Here is a 19,382-nt window from a genome sequence, read left to right on the forward strand (position 1 = left end):
AGGCTGTATGAACTCCTCTTTCACCAAATAAATTAAAGTTAGAATGTGAGACACAAAATTAAATGCAACTTGATTCAAGATAATTGCCAATAGAGTGGTCAGAGTTTAAAAAGAAAAAAAAAGAAAAAAAGCCAGTTTGCAAAATGAAGAGTTTGCTAGCATTTCATCTCTGCTGAAAAATGTGATTGCCTTGCCTTTCTGTACCGGCCAGTCCCCCACTATAATTCCAGTCAATCACGTCCCAGGGACATTCTACCGCAGCCCTTACAGACCCTAAGTGAAACTCCCATTGTTTCAATTTGGCTCCGAGTGGTTGATACTAGAGACAAATGATTTCACGTGAAGATTCTTGTAAAACTTCTCAAAATATCACCTTATACACATGTCTGTGTTCTATATTGCTATGGATTTAGAATCTTTTATCCATTGTCCTTGTGGTCTGAAAAAAATTAACAAAGCTGGTGCAGACTCACCGATATTCAAATATAAACGCTTCTCATTGTTTACATACACTAATCTGAAAAGTAAGCATTTAATAAAAATAGGATTGCTGGCCTCCATAGCAAACCATGTTCTTAATTTCCTAGGTATATATTAAAAAAAAAAAAGCAGCATACATCAGTTTGTCAAAGAGGTTAGAGAATCTGCATATCAGAAATCAGAGTTCCTTCTTACAAAGCTGAACACACAATTCAGTTCAACATAGTTCTCCTGAGCATCAACCATGTTCCTGAGACTCTGGGTGTAAGCATGAAGAAGATAAGTTCGAGCTGTTAATTAAGGAGCTTACAAAAAATTTTAGAAAGGAGACACGTAACCAGAAAATTTCAAAAAACTTTAAAAACATGACAGCAGTGCTGTCATGGGAGAGGAAGCCCTAAAGTACACCAGATGTGAGCTATTGTAAGACAGGCTTCTTGGACTGAGCTTAGATGGATAAAGGATAGAAAGATGAGTAAGAGTTAATCAAAGAAGAGGGTAAGGTAATTTTGGCCAGAAGCAAGAGCTAAGGTGCAGGGGCAAGAAAGAGTTCTGTGCATGCAAAAAAATTGCAGAAGAGGAGTAGGACTACATTCAGTACGAAGCATATCTTGGGAGCCTTGTATATTTAGTATCTCGTAGACTGGTTCTGAGGACAGGCTGAAAGTAAATCAGGAGGGGCCATGTTCTCCTAAATTTTAGGCAAATCATTTTTCTGATAGTATGGAGGGGCAATAAAGGAAGTCAAGATTAGAGGCAAGAGGAACAGTTAAGAGACTAGTACAATAGTCAATAAATTGAATAACCATTCACTAAATACCTGTTGGGTGGGTGGGTGGGGTGTGTGTGTGTGCGTGTGTGCGCACGAAGGACAGGTTATAGGAAAGTAGAGGGGTCGGGAGTGTTCCACACGTGGCCACATGATAAGGTGTGCATTGTCTAAGGAGAATTTTAAAACTGACTAAAATTCAATTTGATTTTTCTTATCACCATGGGCCAGTAATTCTAGTGATGTCAGTGCTAAAATATTCCTGAAAGGAGCTCTCGGTCTACCAGGGGAGATGGGCACACACCTCAATAACCATAACCCACAAACATACTGTCTACAAATCTGTCCTTCTCCAATCATAACACAGGATCAAAGGTGGGAGCCAAACCAGTCTTATGTTCCCTGACAGCACATGACCTTCCCTGCTGGGGGCAGAGCCCATGTCTTTCAGGTCACCACTGGGACCCCCATGTCCTGACCTGATCCAGAGGGAGGATGTGAACCGTCGATGCTACGTTCCTCCCCGCTGAAAAGTCACAGAGCCCAAAATGCATGGAAACTTTCACCCTCACTGCTTTGTTCCTACACTAGCGATGCGTAAATAAGGAAACCAAAGGCAGGGATATGATCTCTAAATGCCCTGTGCAAGGGAGGTGGTGGTAAGTGAAAGGAGCAGACAGCACACCGCAGACTCAAAGAGGAAGGGGGGTGAGGGCTCTGGAGAAAGCTCCCGGGGTCGCCCTACGCACAAGCAGCACCGCACGCCCGGCAGAGGGTGATGGGCTTTTATGCCAGTCATTTTTGCCCCCACCTTCCTCATCCTTCCACCCCTGCACATCACCCTTCCTCTGTGAATATCTTAGGGTACTAAGCCTGGAATAGGTACTGGAAATCACCAAATCCAACCCACCTATTTTCAGGAGTGAAATAAAGCCCAGAAAAGTGAACTGACTTAGCAAAGTCACACAACTGGCTAACGGCCTTCAGGAATAACTAAGAAAGTGCTTACTCTCTGAGTGGCGGGGGTGGGGGAGAGCTGAGGGCAGGGCTGGGGGGAGAGAGTTCATGTCTTATTTCCCCAAAGCACAAGCCCTCGGAGAACACAGAGTGGACTGAAGCAAGGCAGCGTCTACAACTCGGGAAGGGGTGTGCGGGCCCCTCGGGTGGTCACCACCCCCCCGACACAAGGCAGGTGACAGCCTTGATGCTGGACACAGGCCACTGTTCCCAGAGGCAGCACGGCACCTAGAGCACCGTGGCTCCCGTCTCCCCGCGCAGGCGCTTGTGCTTTTGTAGCCAGATCATGCCCTGAGATACGAATCTGTGTGTATTCCCCCGGTATCTTCCCCGTCTCCCTCGTATAATCAGGTAGCAAAGGTCTTTGTTTTCTTGCCTTAGTGAGCACTGCAGGGTTGAGAATAAAGGCTTTTGGACATCACCGATTCTCCCAGCCCTCTGCAAAACCTGAATTACTGGAAAGATGGAAGGGTCAACATTTGACAAAGCCAACAGAGGAGGGAGGCGGTTCCCCAGGCGGAAAAGGGGACAAGAGAGCCAGGAACTTACTGCTCTGTGGCTTCTCTAGGGAGACAGCAAGACCTCAAAGCTGCAGGGACACCTAGGAAGGCTGGCCGTAAGCCTCAGCCACCCGCCTGTCAGGAACAGACATTCTTCAAACACCAAGGTAGGGGGCGGGGAAGGGCTCAAGGTTGGAATTGAGCTGATTTTAAGAAAAATTATTACATGGCGTCATTCCTTGCACTCAAACTTATGGAATGAAATTTCCACCAGCTACCTTCAAGTGTGCATGATTCCAGAGAAGCTAGCAGGGGCTTCAGTGTCCTCTCAGTCAGTCCAGCTGCACTGGCTTCTTATTCTGAAGATGTTGCACTATCCGCCAGCTCTCTTTAAATATTCATCGACAGTCTTTTAAATATCACAATTATCTCTATGTATAATTCACATCTACCATTATCTTCTGAAAACTGAAAATCTTTTACTTTTAAAAATACTAGCTAACACTTACATAGCACTTGCCATGTGCTACATCCTCAGAGCTGAATATATATTGATTCATTTAAGGCCTCATGATAATCCTGTGAAGTGAAGCTTACTATGATCCTCATTTTAAAGAAAAAGAAGTTAAAGCACAGAGGGGTTAAGTGACTTGAGCAAGGTCACAGAACTGCTAAATAGGGGATACTGGGTTGAAATCCAGGCAGCCTAGCTCTGGAATCCATGCACCATTAATCTCCACACAAGCACTGTAAGCAAGACATGTGGGAGCTAGCAGCTTGCCCTGCTCCTCTGCTCTAATGGGACTGGATTCTTAAAGGCAGAACAAACAAGACCACAGCATCGCCAATGGCCTAATGAGGCTGAAGCCCAGGCCCTGCCTCTACAGGTTTCAGCTCGCCTTCCCCGCCTGCCCAGACCCACAATCCTGACGAGGGGAGTGATGACAACAGTGATGATTTATTAAGTGCACACCAAGGGCCAGACACCGTGCTGCTGCTCTACAAATCCATCCTCTCCGTCAGTCCACATACAGCAATTCCAGAAGGCGGGTAGCGATATCATCCTGACTCAACGGAGGGCGGACGGAAGCCACAGAGGTTGAGCAGCTTCCCAAAGATGCACCGCTAAGTGGCAGGGCTGGGCGACGCCAATGACAAAGCCTGATTTCTTAACCACTTAGACTGGCCTCCCACTCACTGCACTTGAGAGCATGCCTGTCCTGGCACAACAACGCAGGAAACAGAATCCAGCAAGGTCTCCGCATTTGCCTGAGATGTTAGATGCAATTTATATGCAAAACAGTGTAAACAGATTTACTGTAAGGAATATTACCGTAACTGAGGATTGAGCCCTCTGACTGATGACGGTTTCTGTGAGGATCACACACACACCGACATGACCAACAATAAAGCACAAGACGGAAAAACGTAACCAACCTCTGTAAATTATTTAAAATATCAAAATCACGCCAGAATCCTATTTTCTACACAAAAACTAATGAAGACAGTAAGGAAAAAGACAGTGCCGTATGTATCAAAAATAACCAGAAGTGGCACTTATTACATTTGTTTGGGTCATTTCCTGATATTTTGCTACAATTTTATTATCTAATCATATTAAAATCCAAGACACACTGATGAAAGATCTAGAACGCTCCAGGGAATGCGCTTCCTTCCTTGCCTGGAACTGCGGTGACCCCAGGGTTGGCAGAGACCCGAGGGGCCATCTATGTACCTTGCCAGTCCTTGCCCACCTGGTGGTCCTCCTTCGTCTGGGACCCAAACATTCCTCCGTGCAATAGCGAACCTCCGCCTGCCTCAAAGCCCTGACATCAAGGTCATGCTCTCCCTCCCTCTTGAGCTGAGCAAGTAAGAGTGTGTGTCCTTCACTCAGACCAGGATTCTCTCTGCAGCCACTTCCTCACTCACTCCCCTGAGCACCTGCCATGATCCCTGCTGAGACCCTCCGGCTACATAAACCTCCTTGATAAAGTGCACTGATTCAGTAAATGTGCCTCCCACTCCCATCTCCCACAGCAAGAATCCTAATTTTTTGTTAACAATGTCTAATGCTTTTACTGGTTGTGGAAACCCATATATATCATTTTTTAAAACCTGTGGCTGAAAGCTTGGCTTTGGCATTTATCATTGATGTGAACTCAAACACATGCCTTAAACTCTCAGGGCACCTTCCTCACCTGTAAGATGTGCATAAAATGTACCCCACACATCTTTCTTGAGAATTAAAAATAAAATATATAAAAATCCCAGTACATGAGTAAGCATCATTGACAGTCACCCCACAATTATGCCACCAAGCAGCTGATGAATGTATAAACCCTGTATTAAGAATCAAAGGTGTGAAAACACGTAGCACACCATCAACTCCTCCCTCCGTGTAGTGAGAGGAAGAAAAACAGAGAGCCACGTCCTGGGATCTACGTTTGTGCAGATTGGAAAAGAGGAAGTGACAATTCTAGAAAAAATATACTCTCAAAGGAATGTAGGTGGTCTCACAGGCATTTCTAAGGTTCAAGAGTAACTTTAGTTTATATTTTTAAGAGAAGCCTACAGTTGGCACGGCTACACAGGAAGTGGAGTTGGGGCTTTCCGCTGGCAGCGCCATTTTACAGAAGCATCCTGTGACAGTTAGTCCCCAAGCTACTTATTGCAACGTGTTTCTTTGAATTCTCCTCAACTCTTCTGTAAGAATGGTGTGGGGCTCAGCCTTTTCTGAGGGAATCAGTGCTGACTATGCAGGAAAAAAGCTCCCACGGAGAAAGCCAAGAGCTGGTAAGGTCAAGAACACAGGGGAAAGAAGACAGACAAGTGAGGCTGGTGTTCTTTAAAACTGAAGACAGAAAAATTCTTGCCTGCACTTTAATTCTACTTCACCTTACAAAACCCTCCTGCTGTTCTACTCTGATCAACCTCCTCTTTTCAAACTATTCTGACTTTAAAAATGAACTGAGCCTTGCTATGGGTCCACATGATCTCTTCTCTATCCTTTACTGTTTTCTGGGGGGGGGGGTGCAAAAAGAGCTACCCCTGCTATTACTGCAGGATACTACCCATGCCAGTCTCCTGGGATTTTCCAAAGCCTCATGCTGCATCTTCAACCGTCACCTGAGAATTTCCTGTCCTTCTTTTGGCTTTTAACAATGCTCCTAATAGCAGGGACCACAGAAATGAACAGGAAAGGGCAAGTCTTCTAACACGGTCAAGTAAGTAATCAACTCATTTTTCAAAGTACCTGAACATTTCACCATCCATCCATTCCAACCTCTGACACTTGGTAGCCAACAGGTTGTAAACAAGAGCAGGCAGGAGCCATCTCACATAAGCTTTCTTTTTTCTTCCCTATTTACGCTTGTTTGAATTGGTGCATCTGTTTTCTCCACGTGGTTTGTATTATCTTTCTGTTTTTTTCCAAGATTGTCATCACTTTCATCTATTGGCTCAGTGCCACATTACTCAATTTTTCTTACTTGTAAATAGTTTTTTAAATTAGGAGATGGGGGAAAGATGTAAAAACATAGTTACAAAGAATAGTAAAGTTTCTCATAAATGGTAATAAAAAAAATTGCATAGAAGATGTAGTAACGACAAGCCTGACCCTAAATCCATCAAAACTACTCATTGGCCACATAATGCTAACAGTAAGAGGCTGAAATAAATGACAAGATAATGAAGATTTCACAGCTTGGCACTTACAAACTTGTGTCATGAAGTAAAAAGTATGCCATGACTAGGTTCAGTTTTCTATGTTGATTAGAGCATTATCTCATTTGTGCCAACAGATAATCCTATGACGTAGGTTAGGCAACTATTTCTACTCCCATTTTACAGATGAAAAAACTGAGGCTATTAACTTGCTCACAGATTCACCCAGAAGCCTGGATTGAAATCCATGTTTTCAAACTTCAAGCCCATACTTGCTTTCTGCCGGTGAGACTGAGAATTTCCATCACTGCTGGTTATTGACCAGCTACCCTGAGCCCAGCACTGTGTCTGAAGCGCTTTGCAAGTTGTGACCACACAGGCAGGAAGTAACAGAGCCAGGAATCTGTATCTAGATGTCTCTGACTGAGGAGCCCGAACTCAATCAGCACACTCTACTGCTGTTTGCTACGCACGGGTATTCTCAGAGTGTGTTAAATCTACATAACATTATCACAAATTAAATAACAGCCAAATTAAAACCTTTTCAAATGAAGATAAAAAATAGGAAAATAAGAGGGGTTATTTTTTTTTTTTTTTGCCTTTCAGAAATGTTATTGAAAAAAATTGGCAAGAGACATGAAGTATGTTTGCTCTTGTGCTTCGATGATGATTAATGAACTCCGTTTTGGAAAGGCAAGATCTGTGCTTGGCATTAATATCATCAACTTTTCTCATCCCAGTGGCTTCTCTTTAGGTGGGAAAAGTGGTTACATAAGGCAGTGATTAATGAGATGCCACAAATGTTGATTTAGTTCCAGATAGGGATTTATTTTCCCTCTCTCTCAAATCTAAATGCTTCACCAAAATTAATTTTAAGTCACACTACAAATATGAGTAAAGTGCCGATTCAAGTTGAAAACACATCATATGCTCAACCTGAGTCCATATGCTTTTTTCCCATTTCTTCCTGTTTTGCTAGAAAAATACATCCTTGAACAGTCTGAGATTCCAAGAAGGTGTTGCCATTTTGCTTTTTTCAAAACCATTGGCCAGATTCTGTTCTTGGCTGCTGTTTGAATTTAAATAGAAGACACATAACTTTTGAACTACGAGATCCCCAAAGCATGGCAATACATTTTTTAAATGGCAAGATTCTTCTTCTGGGAGTTAAAAGTTAATCGTATGAGCAATACAACAGTAGGTGGAATGGAGAAGCACGTGAGTATTTTCATTTTTCAACTAACTCATCCTTTGGATGCGCTCTAAACAAACTGAAAGAAGAATACTTAGTCCCAAGAAGAAAACTTCTGTCCTGAATTAAAGGCATCACATGATTCCTTTGAGCCACTTAAAATAGTAAGAAGCTACAAGCAAAACTGTTGGTATCTGGACATCCAGAGGCATGTTTCCCGAACAGATCATTAGGAGCGATAAGCCAGGTAGGAAATCAAAGTCGTTTTTCAACCTGCTTACAACTGGCTCCCCCAAGAAAGACTATCTGTTAAACACCTCATGTTTTCATGGCAACATACAAAACTTCCCAAACTAGAGCTCTTAAATGTAGAATTTCTACCTTGTTTTGGAAATGAAAATGTATCTATGGCATTTTTCAAATAAAGCAGAAGTTTAATTTTTTTTTACATTGATGAAAAATTATTAAAACTAAAAGTCTTTTAAAATAATAGGTCTAATCTTACCTCCAGGAGCAGCTATGTAAATTAAGATGAGAAAAGATCATAGAATGAAGGAGGATGTATACAACAAGGGGAAGAGAGACCGATGGAGGCGGGAGACACCCTGAACTCAAGCGAATAGCCACCAAGCGTTTTTCCCTCCTACTTCCAAAAAAACTTAGGAGAGGTGATCTTAGTTTACAATAGTTTACAAACAAAAAAGCCTGATTATCTCAATATTAAGTTCCTGTATTTGTTTCAAATATTGTTCCCTTACTATCTATACAGAGCATATCTTGTGATATATTTTGCACAAGATAATTTATGGTCTGAGCAAAATATATGTATAATAAAGTACTAAATAAAAAGTAAACAATGTCATGTGGTTGTTCAGTGACATACACAAAAGGTGAATTTACATTTTGTAAAATGTACTATAAATCCTTGAAAATACTTTGATGTACTTGACACAGCTCATAGGATTTTAATCTATTACTTAAATAAAAATAAGTTAAATGATTAATATTTAAAAAACTACACTATATATTTAGTGTATACAATTTGATGTTTGGATATATGTATACACTTGTGAAACCATTATCATCATCAAGGTTATAATAGACATATTCATCATTTTTAAAAGATAAAAAAAAAGTTAAATGGCATGGGCCAAATGCTATATAAATTAAACACTAAAGCTAGAAGTAAACACTTGACAAAAATCAGAATGGGAGTACTTTCTAAGCATAAAAGCAACAAAAAAGGCCATAAATAAACTATCAATTAACTACGACCACATGCAAATTTAAAACTCTATATAGAAACAAAGAATAAGCCAGAAAAAATTTTAATAAATGATTTTTGCTGGAGGCGTTCCCTCTACCTGCAACCCTCTCATCTCCATTCCTGCTTGGCTGACCCCCTACTCATAACCTGGGTTTCAGTCTAGATGCTATTTCTTGACGTTCACATATAAAGTATGTGCCCTTTTAAGCACAGCCCCTGTATTTCCCTGATCTCAAATCTGACACTGTTACCTTTGCTCCATGACACTGTGTGGTTGCGTGAGGGAAAACACTTCTTGTTCACCCTTGTAAACGTAACACCAAGCCTGCATACTTGTCAAAGGGTTGAACAAAGGAATGAATAAACAAATATGCTCCTGAAACAAAGTCAAGTGATAAAAGCAGGGACACCAAATTGCAAATACAGACATCTTATAACATATGGCTACCCACAAGGAAAACAAGTATTAGAAAAAAATATACAACCAAATAAAAGTGTAAAGGGTGATTATCTGAATGAGGAGATTACAGGCAATTTTTCCAGGAAACTTTTCTATACCCCCTTATATTTTCTGAATTTTTAAACAACAAAATTTTTAAAGTGTAAAACTAATTTTTTTCAGTTGAAGATCAGTTGACTTACAATACTGTATTAGTTTCAAGGGTACAGCACTGCAATTCAGTATTTTTACAGATTATACTCCACTAAAAGTTATTCTAATGACTATAATTCCCCGTGCTATATCAGCTATCCTCGGTGCTTACCTGTTTTATACACAGTAGTTTGTATCTCTTAATCCCATACCCGTAATTTGACCTGCTCATCTTCCCTCTCCCCTTGGGTAACCACCAGCTTGTTTGCTGTATCTGTGAGTCTATTTCTGTTTTGCATATACACTCATTTGTACTACCTTTTAGATTCCACATATAAATGATATCATACAGTATTTGTCTTTCCCTGTCGGACTTATTTCACTAAGCATAATATCCTCTAGGTCCATCCATGTTGCTGCAAATGGTAGAATTTTGTTCTTTTTTAATGGCTGAGTAATAGTCCATTATATTATATATAATACATATAATATATGTTATACACACACACACACCACATCTTCTTTATCCATTCACCTGTCGATGGGCATTTGCGTCACTTGGGTTGCTTCCATGTCATAAATAGTGCTGCTATGAACACTGGGGTGCATGTATCTTTTTGAATAAGCGTTTTCTTTTTTTTTTGAGATATATGCCCAGGAGTGGGATGGCTGGATCATATGATAGTTCTGTCTTGAGTTTTTTGGGGAACCTCCATACTGTTTTCTACAATGGCTGCACCAATATACATTCCCGCCCGTAGTGCACAAGGATCAAAACTCTAATTCGTCTAAGAGGGTCAAGTGTTATTTTTTTAAGTATATGCTATTTCACCTTTAAATTCAGAGAAAATACCAAAACAATATACATAAAATTATGAAAAAGCCTAAGTGACAGGAAAAATATGTAGACAATAAAACGTATGGTGTTTGTCACCACTTTTGCCCACAAGATATTTTAAAGGAGTATGACAGCAGTTTTCCCGAACTGCATGCTGTTAAAAAATTACACATTTAGTTAAACAGTTAACTCCTTAAAATGACTTTGAAAAGAAAATCAACACATTCAAGTTGAATATTGAGACTGCCAGAAATCATTCTTTCCATTTCAAAACTGCTCAGCAGAGTGAGTTCTGCTGCATGTCATCCACCCAGCACGTTTCGGTGCCAGCATCTACAGTTGTTTGTTTCAGATCCCCTAATTAGCTGCCTTATCTTCTGCTAGGGACTCTTCTGGTGCTAAGTTTTAATCGCCCAAATTAATTGAAATACTGTAGCAATTTCAGATTAACATTTTCAAAATTAACAATGCATAAAATAAAATCACCCATAAATCCGCTTTGTATGTAACAGCAGCCACTAATGAACTCTGCAAAACAGACCAGATCACCCTGCTAATTTGTCCTGTACTACACAGCAAAACTTCAGGAAATAAGCTTTCCTCTGTCCAAAGGTTGGCATAAGAGGGTGGATAAATCTCTAGAGGAATGAGGTCTCTGGATCTAGAGAAGTAAACGGCAGAAGAATGAGGTCCGTTAAATCCTGGTCCCAGTCAGCTGCTGTGTGACCTTGGGTAAATTACTTAACCTCTCAGAGCGTTGGTTCCCTCCACTGAAAAATAGCAGTATCTCCTCTTACAGTTTGTGGCAGACAGACTCTAAGATGAACCCCAATAGTTCCTGCTTCCTGGCATTAACCCTTGTTTAATTGCCTTTCCTGAATGTGGGCAAGACCTGTGACTTGCCTCTGGCCAACAGAAAGGTGATAAGATGTCATTTCCATGATTGTGTCACATAAGACTTAATTTTCCACCCTTCTAGGAGACTCCATTGCCCTCTTGGCTGGCACACTTTGATGAAGCCAGCAGCCATTTTGGGGAGGATCATGTGGCAAAGAACAGAGGACAGCTTCTGGCCAACAGCAAGCTAGGGATTGGGGGCTTCAGTTCAACAGCTCAGAAGGACCCAAATCCCCCCAACAATTACACAGGTCAGCTGGGAATGGATCTTTCTTCAGCTGATCCTTCAGATGAGACACAGCATCCTGAGTGAGGTCTTGGGAGAAACCCTGAGCAGAAGACCCAGCTAAACCATGAGCAGACTTCTAACCCACAGAAACTGAGATAAAAAGTGTGTGCCATTTTAAGCTGCTAAATTTATGCTAGCATGTTACACAGCAATAGACAATATAGGGGTGTGTAAGTATTCGTAATAACCAGCATGGCCACCACCACTTATATACAGAGCACTTTACTATGTGCTAAACCTTGTTGGTGAATGTTCTGCGTATTACGTCATTTAATCTTCACAATGACAGCAGGAGGTGTCTGCTACTATTATTCCCATTTTAGAGATGATCAAACAGGTTTCCTGGCCCACAATTACACAACCAGTGAGCGGAAGGAAGGGCAGGACACAAACCCGGGTCTCTGCCACTGCAGAGAGCTCAGTCTAAGCGGCTGCGCTGGGCTGCCTCTGACGATTAAAAGTGTCCACGTAAGAGAAAGTACCCAGTACAGCTGGCCCCTCTATCTGCGCATGCGGAACCCAGAGACGGAGCAGGCCGACTCTGCTTCGCCATTTTACCTAAGGAACTTGAGCATCTGTCGATTTTGGTATCTGCAGGTCATCCTGGAACCAATCCCGCGGGGATACCAAGGGGCCAAAGCACAGACAAAACTGGGGAAGATTCTTCCTGACTCCTGACTCCTTCACTGCGACAGAGGCAGGTTAGACCTAAACGTCCACCTCAGTGGCTGCATTCTCTGGCTCTCCAGCCTCTCATCCTGACCCTCCCCACCTGCCTCCACAGAACAGGCTGTGCTAGGTCTTGTTCCCTCAGTTCTCCAATCAGACGGACCAGTGGACACGCAGGTGTGCGCAGGCCACAGTGGAACACTGGAGTGACTCCATCTAAACGAGTGTAACACTGAAATTTCAGGTACAGTGACAGGGTTCCAAGAAGATACTATGAGACAAGGCCAATTGTTTTCTTGGTATCCGTGCAAACTAACACTGAGCACGGATGAGCCTTTGTCGAGAAGCTCCAATTCCTATTTTAGGTACATCCTCCACATTAACCTCGTCTGATACTAGAAAACAATCAAACAGAAGGGCCTACAAGTGGAAAAAGGACAGGCTAGGAGAGGTGGAAAACCCAGCTACCGGACACGCACGGAGGAAGATGTCTGAAACACACAGTAACAGACTTACGTTATAATCTGCTCCAATGAAGCTTCTCTATTTTCCTTCCCCCACCCTTTTGTAAACAGAGCTGTTCTTTCTTATGGAAAATAAATGTCATGCCCCACAGGCTGGGTCAGCCCCTCTTCCCATGTTGCAAGTGGGCACAGGAGCCAGGATAGCCCATCACACGGTACCCTGGCTGCATGACGGCCTCAGAGATGGGCAGAGGTCTGGGCCAGACCAATTAAAGACACCTTGGGATTTTTGCTAGATTTACAGGGGAAAGCTGTTCTGTTTCCCTTGGGATTACTAGCTGGGAGGACAAGGTACCCTTAGCGTTGCTAGTGGCCAACTCTGCTTCCGAATGAGAAAATCAACAGAGGAAGAGAATTGAGAGACAAGGAGAAGCAGAACCTGATGGTATCATTTGAGCCCCTAGATCTAACTCTGCCTGAAGCCACTTTCCATTTTAGTTGCCTAAGTCAATAAATCCTCCCTTCTTTTTTTCCCTTAAACTATAGATCTTCCTCTTATGAGGGGGTTGCATCCTGATAAACCATCATACGTTGAAAACATTGTAAGCTGAAAATGCATTTAATACATCTAACCTACTGAACATCACCGCTTAGCCTGGCTGACTTTAAATGTGCTCACTTACATTAGCCTACAGTGGGCAAAGTCATCTAACGTAAAGCCTATTGTACAATAAAGTGTTGAACATCTCATGAAATTTCCTGAATGCTGTGCTGAAAGTGAAACACAGGGTGGGGGTAAGGGTATCAGTTGCTCACCCTTGCGATCGCGGGGCTGATGGGGAGCAGCGGCTCACTGCCCCTGCCCACTGTCACTGAGAGCATCGTATGACACATCAGTACCCCGGGGAGAGTATCAAAGTTCAAAATTCAAAATAAAGCTTTTATGCAATGCATAATGCTTTCATACCGTCATAGTCAAAAAACCTTAAGCTGAACCATCCTACGTTGGGGACCGCCTGCAGTTTGAAATGGGTTTGTGCACTCGACGAACAACAGCACTCTGAACTGAGGTCAGAACACCAAACCTAGTAAGAGACTGATAACTTTACTTAAACATCTGTAGCTCTGTGTAAATGCACTTTTATGGATGTGCTTGCCAGACACCTCGTCTCCATGTCCCTTGTGCTTGTTTAATTCCCAGAGATTCCCCCTCATCCTGCCTTCCTAGTCAACCTATGACGCCAGTCACAAGCAATCACACACACTTGGGGGGGTCCATCAGATACCACACACCATTACTGTCTGACATGTTATGTTTGTAGGTCTTCTCTCTCCAACAAAGTTCCAAGGTCCTCAAAGACAGGGAAATTTCCATAAATTTCTAACATCTCTGCAGGAGAAAATGCATCTCAAAAGAAATATCATCTTTGAAAAAAAATAGTTATAAGAACCTAACATCATCTTTTCTTTTCACTCAAATTAAAAATATAAAAGTCAACTTCATTTGAATATGCGAATGATAAATAACTGGCAGTCTGAGTCATTACGAAATAAATTCCACAAACTCCATTCCAATGTTCTAATTAATTTGATAACCATTCTCTGTGTATAGAAAGACTCTAAGACTGTAAACAATTAGGATATTAAGGATTCCTTTATCAATGTCCCCTTTCCCAGTATCAGCTGGATATTACTTGTACCAAATATTGTTATTTGAAGCCAACAGTTTTGACTCAATTGGTTCCTTTATGTACTGTATTTCAGACTAAAGTTCTGAAACCAGACTGCCTGATTCTCAGAGGTTGCTGGCTCATGAGAAATTTCTGATGTTTCTCTGTCTACCTAGCATCACATGGCGTGTTCCTCTGCTTCTGTGATGAAATGGTACCTGACTATCAGGGCCACAGAGAGCAAAGGGTGTCCAAGCCACACCTGACCTTCCCAGTGAGGAGTGATTTATCCATGATAAATGGTAAGAAACACTTTATGGCTTCAAGACGTCCTTTTCAGAATATTTCTCTAAACATGTAACAGACACACTTTATTTTCTGAAGACATAATTATCATCATAACAGAAATTATACATTAGAAGGGTATAAATGATCCAGAAGTCGGTTCTGTATGTAATATGCCAAATGTTTGGTAATTTCAGTAAGCACATTACTGATGCTGTTTCTCACATAAAGTCCCCTGTGTCTTCAGATAGTCACCTTGCCCTTGTTCCGACACTGGAGGTCCCTGAATGGCGTGGGCAAACCTGCCAGATGACAGCTACAGCGACCCTTCGTGAGCCTGGGATGAGACTTCTATGGGAAAAAGAAATCCTCCCCAAACACAAAAAAAGATGTGAAGGAGGGACTATGATGTGCATTTCAGAAATCTGACATCATCGTAAAGGAATTAGAAAGGCAGTCCTGAAAACAGCTACCAGGGGGATCAACCGCCTTAGTGCAAAACCAGCCCTACTGTCCACAGTTTAATAGAAGCCTGAGAAAATCAGCAATTTTAAAAAGCAGAGCAGGCGCCCCGGCACTCGCGCGCAGCCTGGATTTCTCATTTCTCTGCAATGAATCTTAATCACTGGGTTCTATTGTCCCAGTCTTTTCAAGTTCATTCTTTCAATGTGAAATATATTTTTACACATTTACAATTATGCTCCCAATATTTAGATTAGGATTTACGTTTGAGGAGAAATTAGTTTTCGAGGTGACAGAAAAGAGCAGAATGTTGATTAATAAGGAAATATTGTAATCTGTGGATACTTTGTTACTTGTTTATTACAGACAAAAGCTCATTTACTAAAACCTTCAGGAATATACATGTCTCCCTCCAAAAAAGGGGGTGGGGGAGACAACTGTGCTTTTAGACCAGTTATTTTAAAAATCCTGGGTTGCTATTTTTCTCATCAATGTTTTCTATTTGGAAATTAAAAAGACAAAATCTCTCTATTGAGCAAATTGACATTATGCTTAAAAGCAAATCTCAAATCAACAGTCCGGTTTAGATTTAGAATGAGGTTACCAATCCTTTGAAATTAAAACATTAAGGAAAACTGTATTAAATTGTAATTCAATGCAAAAAAACCAGCATAAAAATTTTATTTATATAAATGAAAACATACATAGACTCAGCTTATAAGCAATCTTAGCCCACACTGGTTTCTCTTCCTTCCAATTCCTTTTGCTTTTGTGCACATATTACATAATTAAGTTTTTTATATGTTTACCAGACTATTTCCTAATTGTTTTTATGACACTATGCCATACCATAATGAATCAGTATATAAGACAGAATATTAAACTATTTTATATGTACACTTATGTACATGCATTTATACAATCAAGACTTTATGCCTGTTTCTACTCCTTCCTTAGGCAGAATATAAACTGTGGAGAGGGGCCATGTTTTATAATTAATGGCATTGCTGGTGCTTATTGTTGTACAAGACACAAAGACGGTAATGAAAAAAAGATTTCTTCTCCTTTCTTCATACGAGAACAAACAGCAATGGCATTAGATATCTATCCTACCCACCTGAAAGGGAAAGTGACCATCTTTGAAGATGTCCCTGCTAAGGAACAGTAAGACATCCCCTCAGTGAGTGAGAAAAGACTGTTTTGAAGCCACATTTTTCTCTTTGTAATCAAGAGTTTAACAACAAGCACATGAGAAGCAGGGGCTCCCAGAAAGAACTCTTTTTTATCAATTTAACCATTATCTGTTCATTTACTATTCAAGGTTATCACAAATCACATGAGTAACTTAAGATCAGAAGGAGGATGGGAACCTAAGCCTTTCCCATCTACTCCATCTAATCTTCAGGCAGAACAACAGCCTGAATTTTTTAGAAGCTACTGGCTGTGAACTTAAATACAAGATGCTATGAGTTCCACAAATATGAGACAATTTTGCAACAGTCTAAAAACATGGGCTTGATTAAGAGAACACACGCCCTGGTATACATTTTTGCCACATGCAAACTAAAATAAATCTTGTATCTTTCATACTAAGACAGAAGGAAATTTTTAAAGCTCAGTATTAAAATTTAATTGGTAACTTTGACCTTGAGTGCCACTTTAGGTGAAAAATATTACACCAGTTCTCAGATTTTCTTGAGATTTATGATCTCATGTTCTTGAAAAAGGCCTTAGCACCTCCGTGTTCCTGAAATAACTGATCTGCCTCTTACAAGTGTTATTTTCCTGAAACCAACACCTGTCTCAGGAAGAAAAGTACAAACTTATGAAAATACCTTGCTATATTTAAAAAATCCAAAAGAAATTGCCAGGATTTGCATCTAACACGTTACTATATTTATAAAAGCAGTCAAGATCACAGATTGATAAATTTCTTAGCACACAACAGAAGACAAGAAAAAGTAAACTCAACCGCAAAGACATTTGTAAATATTATTTATAAAGGTTAGTTACAATTATTAATAAAGAGGGAATGTTTTAAATGGGCAAGTAAGTCACAATGCAAACCCACACCTCACATCTTTCTTGGCTTGAATGGAACTCCACAATACATGCTTTCAACCTTGGGAGCTCTTCTTTCTTTGCTTCTTTACTGCAATCACAAACACTGCTAACTTCCCCAAAACACCCTCAACCACCACTGTTGATTGTGTCTCTTCTTAAAGATAAGCAAAATGTCTTGGAAGCCATCAGATAAGCAAGAAATAAGGCAAATCTGGAAACAACTGTGATAATGTAACTTCTAGCTTCAGCTGGAATTCAACATAAAATTCTAGGTCTCTTTTCAAAGAAATAACTGGCAAAAGTTATTGATTCTTCTACACATGACAAAATGTCCAATATTAAATAACCCGCCCTACCACAAAGTAATTACTATCATAACTGCCATCTCTCAGCATTTACTACATACTTGGCATGTTGTAAGTACTTCTCATGTATTAACTCATGTGATGCTCACAACCACTCTGTAAGGTAGGTGCTATTATTTGTCTCCCTTTACAAATGAGGAAACTACAGCACAGAGAGAAGCCAAGTGTCAAAGGTCCACAGCAAAGAAACAGCTAAGTTGGGTCCCCAGCCCAGGCAATGTGGCTCAGAGCCACGCTTCCTACCACCGGACTACTCCATACTCCATGTGTATACTGGTCCACTGTATCAGCAGGAGGAATTTAAAAAGCAAGAGAGCCAGTGCATGCAGAAAAAGTATGCAGCCATTCATTAATTCATTTAACAAACATTAAGCACTTACTACTACTGCTTCCACAGAGCTATGCATTAGGCTCCTCTCCAAAACGAAAGGTCTACTGAGAAAATACATCATTGACCTTTGTACGTGGCTCTGAAATTCGGTACTGGTGAAGTGGTTACATCTGACCTCCCAAATTCTTTAATCATTTTTTTTTAATTTTTATTTTTTGTTGGGGGGAGGCAGTTAGATTTATTTTTATTCATGTATTTATTTATTTAACAGTACTAGGGATCGAATACAGGACCTCACGCATGCTAAGCATGCCCTCTACCACTGAGCTATGCCCTCCCTCTTAATCACTTTTCTCTACAAGCCACTCTGAGGCCCTGGAAAGCAAACAGCGTGTTAACATGGAGAAGTCAACTAAAATCACTAAAAAAGATTAAAGCAACTTTTATGGTAAAAACAGTGATGGCAAATAATGCCCCTTGGAAGCAGTTTGTCCAGACTGACGAAGTCTCGAGTTTGTTGATCCCTTGTTTAAACACCATGGAGTGAAGCATCTCCCACACAGCTGTGAAAACCTCACCAACAGCTACATCAGGAACAACTCAGAGCAGGACAGTTATCATGCAAGGGTTAGCTGTGAGCAAAAAAGCTCTGCCACGTGCCAACAGAAAGCAGCAAAGATGCAAACAACAACCAACCCTAAACACATAATTCAAGCCCAACATCAAAAGACACCCTACGGGGAGAAATGGTTTTTGCATTAGGATCTACAACAGGCAAGATCACCAACTAATTTTTTTTTAAGTGTGGAAAAATGAGAAAACACTCATATGTGTTTACTATACCTAATGGGAAGCTATAAATAGACATTGGTTTTCCTCAAACATCACACATAGCACCGTTTCTTCTGTATGTGTATGTTTATTCTTCATGGGGTTCTAAATACTCTGAATAAGCAGAAACACCAGAAGAGTTATACCCATAGAAAGCCATCATCTTTAGGAAAAGGAGAATAAACTATTTTATTATGGTCCACTTTGTTGTATTTATAATCATGAATTCACCATACCTACCTTTAAATAATCTAGGGCTCTTAAAGATTTTGGCTATAAAGTACATTGTTAATGGTCAAATGTGCTCCTACTGACACACTATAAATACAGAAACGCATTTCCTTGGGGAAAAATAGATTAACTGAAAATGCCCATGGAAGAGGAAGTATTTTTAAAAATAATATTGATATAAAGTTTAGATAATTTTCAGAAACAGAATACTATAACTTACACAGAATAAAGGAAAAAGTATTATGTTCACAGTCATACACCCCCTGCTAAATGGAACAGAAGTAGTCACCTTTAAATATGACTGCAGAGCCTCCTGTAAAGGGCATTGTCTTGGGAAAGTTAGAACCAATAAAAACGTAACCCCTATTTTCTTTAATGGCCTTAATTTTGTTTTGTACTTAAAAGATTTAAACTGATCTCAAGACACAAGTGAGGCAATTTCTAGCCAGAGGCAACAAAGCTCCTATAAATCTTTACAAACAGCTCATAAACTGGCATGGTTACCA

At 40.7% G+C, this 19,382-nt stretch overlaps 1 protein-coding gene across 2 annotated transcripts in view; it reads right to left on the minus strand.

Annotated features, from left to right (window-relative positions):
• VAV3 (vav guanine nucleotide exchange factor 3) overlaps positions 1-19,382 on the minus strand; it is a 358,235-nt gene that overhangs the window by 85,994 nt on the left and 252,859 nt on the right. The window lies entirely within an intron of this gene.

Source organism: Camelus dromedarius, chromosome 9 (genome assembly GCF_036321535.1).
Source record: "Camelus dromedarius isolate mCamDro1 chromosome 9, mCamDro1.pat, whole genome shotgun sequence".
In the NCBI taxonomy this organism is placed as follows: domain Eukaryota; kingdom Metazoa; phylum Chordata; class Mammalia; order Artiodactyla; family Camelidae; genus Camelus; species Camelus dromedarius.